The sequence below is a fragment of the Panthera uncia genome (genome assembly GCF_023721935.1).
Source record: "Panthera uncia isolate 11264 chromosome A1 unlocalized genomic scaffold, Puncia_PCG_1.0 HiC_scaffold_16, whole genome shotgun sequence".
In the NCBI taxonomy this organism is placed as follows: Eukaryota; Metazoa; Chordata; class Mammalia; order Carnivora; family Felidae; genus Panthera; species Panthera uncia.
The window spans coordinates 75,219,643-75,229,652 of record NW_026057576.1 but is presented as its reverse complement, the minus strand read 5'-3'; positions in this window follow the sequence as shown (position 1 = coordinate 75,229,652).

Genomic DNA, 10,010 nt, shown 5'->3' with positions numbered 1-10,010 from the left:
GAGTTGGAAGAATAAGAGATTAATTAGAAAAATTGCAATACAGAACAACTGCTTTGAAAGTTGGAAGTGAATCAGGATGAATGAAAGGATTACAAAATGGTAGAAAGGCAAACTTAAATTTCAGAAGCATGAATCTGCAGTAGAACAAGCCACCACAATTCTGCTTCTTCCTTGTGAACTACAAACACCAAAGAACAAATGAGTTGCTGCTGATAAAGTAGTGTGAGGTCTCCAGTTGGTCACTGTATTCTGAGCTCATGGACAGGGCTGGGTAGGGGGAATTTAGGCATCTGGGATACTGGAGAAGGTACCATTGAAATAATTAGAGCATCTAAGACAGTCACCAGCATAGCCAATAACATAAGCACTGGGCTGGGGACACTGGGGAAAGGTTAAGAATTGAGCATGTTCCTAACTAGACTCAAAATTCCTAAGGGGATGCTTCATAGTGCCCACCAAGCCAGACTTGCGTATTTAGTGCTTAGTAAGTATCTGTGAATAGTATTTTCTTCAAAGACAGCTAGAAGGATCACCAACAAGGTGGGGCAGGCACCTGAAAGAGACACACTCACTGCTCAGGGTTTTTAACCTAGAACAGGGGGTAGGTGGAAGATTTCAGTATGGAGACACAGCAGAAGGAAAGAGCCGGGGAGATGGTGGAGGCTGTCCACTGCTTCATAGAACCCTCCCTGTAAACTTTTACTCATTCAGAAATGTACAATATCCAAAGTATGGTTGTGGAAAGGCCGTGTTGATTGGGACCTGGATAGGCTGAGCAGAAATGCAGCCAAGGCACGGACATAGAAGCAGAGCAGGAAAACAGTTTCTTACCAGAATACAATGGAAAAGATGAAGGTTTTCAGAGAAATCCTAGAGACAACTTACATTTTCAAAGCTATGGAAGAGGTGCTCAGAGCTAAAGTTTTCCATTCTTGAAGTATCTAGGAGTCTTCAGTGACATACCTTTTCATGTAGGGTTTTTGCGCTAAGATGAAATAGCAAATATGTGTTAGATTAAACCATCCCTTAGAATTAAATTGGGGGGAATGGGTGGCTCAGTTGGTGGGGCATCCGACTCTTGATCTTGGCTCAGGTCATGACCCCAGGGTCATGGGATCAAGCCCTATAGCAGGCTCTGTGCTGAGCTCGGATCCTTCTTAGGATTCTCTCCCTCTGTCTGTCTCTCTCCATCTGCCCCTCTGCCCTGCTCATGAGTTCTCTCTCTCAAAAACAAAAGCAAATGGACTCTCACCACACCTGTTAAATACTTGCATGTGAGGTGACCAGAAGATGAGACACGTGAGGCTGGGCCTGTGATGATCCTTAACACACCACCTCCAAGTCAGGACACTGTGAACAGTCTGAGGTCTTAACTGGAACTTTGATGAATTGTACATTCTAAGACTTGGTGTTTCAGGCGAGGAGACAGGCCCTGGAGCTCTGTGTGTGAGTTTACTAGAGAAAGGCTAAGAAACCACGTGGTGATAGGAAAAGGTGGAAACTGAAGTGTAAACAGGCTTTGAGAATGAAAACTTTTATCAAGAGATTGGAGTTGTCTCGCCATCGGGCAGGATGTTTGTGGGCCCTGCACGTGCATCGTGTCACAAAAGCCCTTTTCCCTGAGGACTCGGGAGACCCTCAAGGCTGGCTAGCTGCTGAGGGATTGGCTCTCAAGCATAGTTCTGAACTCCTGGTGTTATCAGAACCTAGAAACATTTGCAGGAAACACGGTGCCAGAAACAGGAATGCAGAGTTGTGAGTTGGCGTTACAATATGTCACTAAAATTTTAGAGAAATGACAGGCCTTATACAGGAAGTGACAGATATAAATGGAAAGTTTGCAGGGCCTGGCATTAAGAATTATATCTGGTCGCATACCCTCAAATTCCTCCGTTTCTCAAGTGATGTGCAGAGCATGTGAACTAGTATGAAGTGATGTGGAGAGTTCCCAGAATTTTGATGTTCATTTTCTCGCGTAGCAAAAACTGCAGCAAATACCTCAGCTATAATGCAGTTTAGAAAATCAGCCCTATCGATAAAACTGCTGTGGGGGCGCCTGGGTGGCGCAGTCGGTTAAGCGTCCGACTTCAGCCAGGTCACGATCTCGCGGTCCGTGAGTTCGAGCCCCGCGTCAGGCTCTGGGCTGATGGCTCGGAGCCTGGAGCCTGTTTCCGATTCTGTGTCTCCCTCTCTCTCTGCCCCTCCCCCGTTCATGCTCTGTGTCTCTCTGTCCCAAAAATAAATAAAAAACGTTGAAAAAAAAATTAAAAAAAAAAAAAACTGCTGTGGAAGCAACCTCTTTATATATTTAAAAAAAAAAGTATTGAAAACAAAACAAAAGAGGCTTCTGTGAGAGACCAAAGAATATTCTACACCCTTGCAGTGATGGAAGCGAATGCAGGAGAAACAAGAGAAGAAGGCATTGCAAGGCAGAAAAACAGTGATGTTGGCCTCTGCAGCACCATCCTGGGATCCAGAAGCTGGGGTTGGTAGAGGGGTGACATGGCCCCAGTGGACACCCACTGCTGTTCGCCCCGCTCAGGACTCTGGCTGGTGACCAAGGATTTCTTTCTGATGTAGGAGCTGGTCACAAATGGGCAGGCTTGAGCTCATTTGAATTTACTGCCTGACTCCTAAAAGACTTCAGTGGGATTCATCCTAGAAATAAAAAAAAAAAGCAAAAAACAAAAACCATATCTCCCTAGGGGGTCTCATGACAATCCTTGTCCTATATTGTGTCTAATTTTTATCTTTTCAATCCTGTGCAAAGACCTGATCAACTTTTTAGCCTCTCAGCTGGCATTGTGGCTTAAGTGTCTCAGTTTCAGAATTAAATGAGCAGTTTTCTGATGGAAAAAATGACACCAAATATCAAGCTCACTTTTCTGGATGTTCCTTTTTAAAAACAAAAATATTTTGGGATAGATCCAAGAGACGATTTTTCTAAACCAATCTACCACATTATTCGCAGGAAGCCCAGCTTCCGGGTCATGTTATTTGGGCTCATTTTCCTTCTGCTCTACTGGAGTATTTAAGGTTTGTTTCATGTTTCCCATTTCACTATTTCCATGTGGATTTTTTTTTTAATTTTTTTTCATCGTTTTTTATTTATTTTTGGGACAGAGAGAGACAGAGCATGAACGGGGGAGGGGCAGAGAAAGAGGGAGACACAGAATCGGAAACAGGCTCCAGGCTCCGAGCCATCAGCCCAGAGCCTGATGCAGGGCTCGAACTCACGGACCGCGAGATCGTGACCTGGCTGAAGTCGGACGCTTAACCGACTGCGCCATCCAGGCGCCCCATGTGAATTTTTTAAATATAAAATTTGATAAGTTTTGACATATAATAATACCTTCCTATCTCCATGATATGAATCATTTCTGTCTTGGTAGGAATTCCCATTTTTCTCCCATTTAGTGAAACGTCACCCTCTATAGATAACCACTGTTCTTATTTCTAGCACTATAGATTCATTGATCTCATTCTTCTTCTTGAATTTCATATAAACGGAATCATTTAGTATGTACTCTGGCGTATGGGTCGGTACAGTGGTTTTTCAGATTCAACCATGTTGATGCACACGTTGGTACTTTCATCTTATTGGCAGGAATCCATTTGTTGTGTGAATGTGACACAATTTGTTCATTCATTTTCCCATTTACTCATTCTCCATTCTGTTGTTTCAGTGCCATTTGTTGAAAATAGTCTCTGTTCCACTGTGAAATCTCTGTTCTGTCCTTTTCCTGATACCACACTCTCTTTGACTACTATAGGTTTATAGTAAGGTCTAAGATCAGGTATATAAATCCCTCAGACAGATTTTACAATGTAGTTTTGGCTATTCTAGATCCTTTCCATTTCATTTTTTATTTTAGAATTAAATATCTTTTTAAAAGCCTATGGCATAGGGGTGCCTGGGTGATTCAGTGGGTTAATCATCCGACTCTTGATTTCGGCTCAGGTCATAATCTCGCCTTTTGTGGGATTGAACCCTGTGTTGGGCTCTATGCTGAAGCACAGCCTGCTTGAGATTCTCTCGCTCCCTCTATTTCTCTCTCTGCCCTTCCCCCACTTGCAGGCACACACACACTCTCTCTCTCTCTCTCTCAAAATAAATAAGCTTAAAAAAAAAAGCCTATGAAGAATTTTCATTGAGGTTGCATCAAATCCACAGATACATTTGAAGGCATTTGACATCTTAACAATTTTGAGTCTTTTATACCAGAAACATGGTACATATCTCCATTTATTTCAGTCTTCTTTAATCTCTCCCAACAATGTTTAATATTTTTTCAGTGTACAAAGGTTTCTTGCTTTGTATTAAATTTATTCCTGAATAGTTTATATGTTTATGCTACTGTAATTGGAGCTTTTGAATTTTACTGTCTGAATTTTATTGTCCGAATCTTACATCTTGGATTTTATATCTTTCATCGCATGCATACCCTGATTCAGAATGAGGAGGTTCCCTTATCTCTTAGTTTGCTGAAAATTTTTTTTATCATGAATTGATGTTGAATTTTGTCAAATGCTTTTTCTGAATTTATTGGAATATTTCTATTTTTATCCTTCATTTTGTTAATATGTTGAATTATTTATTGATTTCCAGTTGTCAAGTGAACCTTGCATTGCAGGGATAAAACCACATGGTTATCATGGATTGAACTGTGGAGTTTTGCTTGATTTGATTTTCTAATGTTTGTTAATGTTCATGAGGGCTCATCGTCTGCAGTTCTGTTTTGTTTTGCTTGTAATATCATTGTTCGGTTTTGGTAACAGTTACGGTAGCCTTATAAAATGAGGGCACAGGGTTCCTTCTGTATTCTCTGAAAAATATTTTGTATATCAGTATTATTCTTTTCTTAAGCGTTTGGTAGAATTCAACAGTGAAACCATCTGGGACCAGAATTTTCTTTGTGGAAAATTTTCTGATTGTGAATTCAATGTCTTTAACGTGAAGCTATTCAGACTGTATTGTGTTAGTTTGGGTTAAGTTTTGTGTTCCAAGAAATTTGCCAATTTTGCCTAAGTTGTCAGGTTTACTGTCATAGAATTGTTCATAACGTGTCATGTTATTCTCTAGTGATTATAGAATTAGTAGTAATATCTAATCTTTCATATTTATATTAGTGATGTTGTTTAATATAAGTAGTTAACATTTGTTGTGTGCCATGCATTTTCAAAGTAACAAAAGTAAATAATTGTTGGACAGTCACTGAGTGCTAAGCACTGTTGTAGACACTCTTGTTGCCTAAACCTTGCGACAATAGTGTGACTGAGCTGCCACTATTGCCCTGGTTTTACACACGAGGACACTGCAGCCGCCCAGGGTCTCAAGGCTGGTAGAGATGCAGCCAGCATCTGAGGGCACAGCGACTGGCCCAGAATAGGCACTTGGAAGCTTGTCACCGCAAGTGTCTGATTTAGCCCTCACAACACTTTTGGGAGCGAATACTCTCATTCATACCGCCTTTACAGATGAGGGTGTTGCATTTCAGTTAACCTGGGCTAATTAACCTGTAACAAGTCACAAACGTAGTAATCTGTGAAGACAGATTTAAACCTAACCGTGACGTCAAAAGCTTCTGCTAAGCATGTGGGGCTGTGTTCATTGTGCTTCAGGACGTAAGGGATGGCAGTGGTGCCCTGAGACTAGCACGGATGGTAACAGTAAGTGGAAACCAGTGCCAGAAGGATAGGTAACACATAAGGAAAAACTTTGGGGCTTTGGGCGCTTGGGTGGCTCGGTCGGTTAAGCAGCGGACTCTTGATTTTAGCTCAGGTCATGATCTTGCGGTTCATGAGTTTGAGTCCCGAGCTGGGTTCTGTGTTCGTAGCGCTGAGCCTGCGCTTCAGATCCTGTCTCCCTCTCTTTGCCCCTCCCTCATGCTCCCTGTCGTACTCTCTGTCTCTCAAAAATAAATAGATGTTAAAAATTTAAAAAGAAAAAAAGAAAACCCCCCGGGGGTGGGGGTCAAGACCCACTTTGCTTCCTGCATTTCAAGTATAGAGTATTTGGATTTTGTTTAATTGTGTACCACATGCAAATGTCAGAGGCAGTCAGAGGTAATCACCACAAGATGAAATTGTGGGGTGTCACAATTTGATAACTTATGGGACGTCGGGTCTCTTAGCTGCGAGGGACAGAAAAATCACATTGTCCTAAGCAAAGAGTCAGCTTGTTGGCCCAGATAGCAACCAGTCTGTTGTAGATGTAGGTTTTGTCTAGTTTAGATTCACAAGTTGTGATGATGGTCTGAACACACGGCCCCACATCGTCTACTTCTAGCTCTGCTTCACTGTCCTTGTCTCCCGTAGTTGCTATGGCAATCCAGCCACTGGCATATCCTGTGCGAGTACTGTTCTCTCTTCCCAGGAGTTCTAAAAATCCTCAGATTGAACCTCATTGGCTCTTTGGAGTTCAGGCCCTTCTGTTAAACAGTCTCTCCCTTTCATCAGATGTGCTGTCGATGGAGAGGTCTGGGTTCCAGGCTCCCCTCTGGTGGATGCGAGGGAGTTTATACAGGACTCAGAAAGAGGAGCGTATGACCCCTTTCTCCTTTCCCACTGGAGATAACTCTTACCTAGGCATATTTCTTTTTAGTTTTACCAGCTGTGTGTATCCCTGAACAACATACTCCGGAGCTATGGTTTTATCTGTGCACACTGTTGTGATTTAGTCCTTGTCATTGATGTATCATATTCCAGTTTACGGACAGACAACACTTTATTTACTCGTCCTCTAGTGTGCATGGGACATTTTTGGGGTTGTTTCCAGCCTGAGGAAACTATAAAAATAACGTGGAGATCACACGCATATAGCCTATATGAAGGACACACATTTCTCAAGAACGTGTACCTAGAACTGAATTTCTGGGTCACAGGATATGCATGTTTTTACATTTAGAAATAGGGTCAAACTATGATCTAAAGTATTTGCATCCATGTACACCTGCTACCAGAAATGTGTGAGAATTCCTTTTGCTTTACATCTTCACCACTCAGTATTGTCAGATTTTTAAAAATTCTTTGTCCATCTGTTTGTATATAATTGTATCAAATTGTTGTTTTGTGTGGTAGTTCTCTGATTAGTGAAGTTCAGCAACCTTGACATATGTTTATTAACCATGTGAATGTCCTTTTTTCTGAAGTACCTCTTTATTCTTTTGCACATTTGTGTTGGATTTTATGTCTTTCTCATATATGTGCTGCCAATTTCTCTCTTTCTACAGATTTAAGTAATTTTTTTTGTATTAGGATACTAATTCATTCATGCCTAAATAATAGAAATTATGGGTAGTGTTGCTTGTGTCTTGCTTAAACAATTACTTCCTATCTTTAAGTACGGAAGGTATTTTCCCGTGTTCTGAGTTTTATCACTTTCCCCTTTACAGTGGGTTTTAATCAACTTGGAGTTGATTTTTGTTTTTGTAAGGTTAATGTCAACCTTTGCTTTTACCATATGTTAATACAGTTATTCTGTAACCATGTATTGACTTCAGTTATGAAAATGTTCATTGAAACATTTTCCACTGTCTTGCATGGCAGTGTCTCTCATACATGAAGCTTCTACCTAAGAAGGATCTGTTTCTGCTTCTGTACCTTCCATTCTTTCCTTTGGGTCTGAATGAATATTTGTCATCCAATACTACACTGTATTACTTATTACAACTTAATAATGAAGATGGCTGTGTAATTTGCTTTCCAAACTAGACAGCTATGAGAATAAAAGAAGGCACAAAAAATAAAATTATGTGAATTTTTGGAAATATTTATTTATGTGCAACTCAACTATTTTATATTGGGGAACCTATAGAAAGTTCTATTCAAAATTATTTTTAAAAATAAAAGTATCTGTGGCTTGGGGGATGGATCCAACAGGACATGGAGATTAAAGAGTATACTTAATCATGCTGAAAAAAAAATAAAAATAAAATGAAAAAAGGAACCTAAAAAATAAAATTATTTCTGAAAAATAAAGTAGCATTTATACAATATATCCATGGTCTTAGTCTGTTCCAGCTGCTATAACAAAATACCATAGACTGAAGAAATTCATTTGTCAGTTCTGAAGTGTGGGAAGTCCAGGACTAGGGTGCCAGCAGATTCAGAGTCTTCCTGATTCACTGTGTTCCCTGGTTCCTCTCGTGTTGGAAGGGGCAAAGGAACTCTCTCCAGCCTCTTGGAAAGGACACTAACCCTCTTCCTGTGAGCTGGGCATCTCCTGATCTAATCACCTTTAGAGGACCCCCTTCCAAATACCATCACCTTGGGGATTAGCTTTCAACATATGAATTTTTGGGGGGGGGGGAGACACAAACTTTCAGTCTATAGCAATATTACACATATTAAAGCAAGTCTTTAAAATCTTTTTTGATTGTCAGCATTAAAAGGTAATAAGAACAGAATAATTAGTCTTGGTAATAGTTACAAAATCATTTCTTACCTATATCTGTTTGTAATAGCCTGTCACAGTTCTTTTTCAGAAATGAAGTTTTTGTTTTTCAACCCACTGTTATGTATAATTTATTGTAAAATCTACTGAAATCTTCAAATCTTTAATGTATGGTCAATAATTTTGTTTGTTGAGATCTCTGGCTTTCCTCTGTAAACCCAAGTTTTTTTGGGAAAATGCTCCTTTCAGGAATTGACTGGTAGGATTATAGCAAATTCTGTTAACTGGATAATTTTCTTGTCTCTTTAGAAAACATTAAATGTGTAATTATTTTACCAAAATGTTTTCCAGGTACTGTTTTTTAGTTTCTATGCAATAATCATCTTTCTTTGAAAAAAATTTTTTATAAAAAATCATTATAAATCAGTGGATTCTTATTTAGGATCCTTTTGAATGTTTTACCAAATTTATATGTTTGGAAATCATAGGCCGCCTCTGTTTCATTCTGTCCCAGTCAGAACATAAATTTACTCAATTAAAATAGGAACTTCATCAAAAATTCTTCTCACAATCCAAGATATTCCAAATCGCACTTACAGGAGTTCAGAATTAAATTCTGTGTGCCATCTGAGCTCTCACTCTTTGATATGTTCCCTTTTTCCCTTCCTTTTGTGAGAGTAATTTTCAGTGTCTTCTCGCTGGCCAGGTCTGTTTTCAGTAATTGCAAGTTGACCGGTTATTCAAAAGCTGAAGCTTCTTAGCACTCTATTCACTGAATATTTGGATTAAAGATTTCTAACCAATTCTAAACAAAAGGGGGCCGATGTTTCAAGAACCTGTTTACAAAATAATTCAGTAATATAGGCTTGATCCATCCACTCCGTTTCTGAACTTTGCCACTTTTGATTGGTTATCTGAAGGCTTTGCTTTCTTTTTTTAATGTTTATTTATTTCTAAGACAGAGAGAGACAGAGCCTGAGCAGGGGAGGGGCAGAGAGAGGGAGACACAGAATTGGAAGCAGGCTCCAGGCTCCCAGCTGTCAGCACAGAGCCAGACGTGGGGCTCGAACTCACAGACTGTGAGATCATGACCTGAGCGGAAGGCGGAAGCTCAACCAACTGAGCCACCCAGGTGCCCCTGAAGGCTTTGCTTTCTTAATTCTTCTAGAACACTATTAATTATTAGGCTACAGTTCCAATGCTTTGTGGCCACATATTTCTGGTGTGTTTTCACTATCTGTCAAAATGTTAATAGGATTATTTTTACCTTTCTCCTTGTAATTGTCCTTATGACTTCTGCATGGATTAGAATCTATTCTCTTTTATCCCTCTGTTGCAGGAGGTGAAGGGACGGCCCTGGGGTAGGGAGGCTTTGCCCATTTCCTGGCTGGCTCCTGGGTTCCCTGCTCTGTTGTCCTCCTGCAGATTTACAGTCTGGCCTCCCTTCTCTCAGGTAGCTGTTCCTTGGTGTCTCAAAATGAGGTCTTTTCCAGGTCTTTTTTCCCCTTCTGCCCCATGCTGCACCCCCCAGAGCTCATGGGTTTGCTGCCTGGGAGCTGCCTCTCATCTTGCTTCCCGGGACTTCTGGGACCCGCTCCTCCTGGGAGTCTCCCCT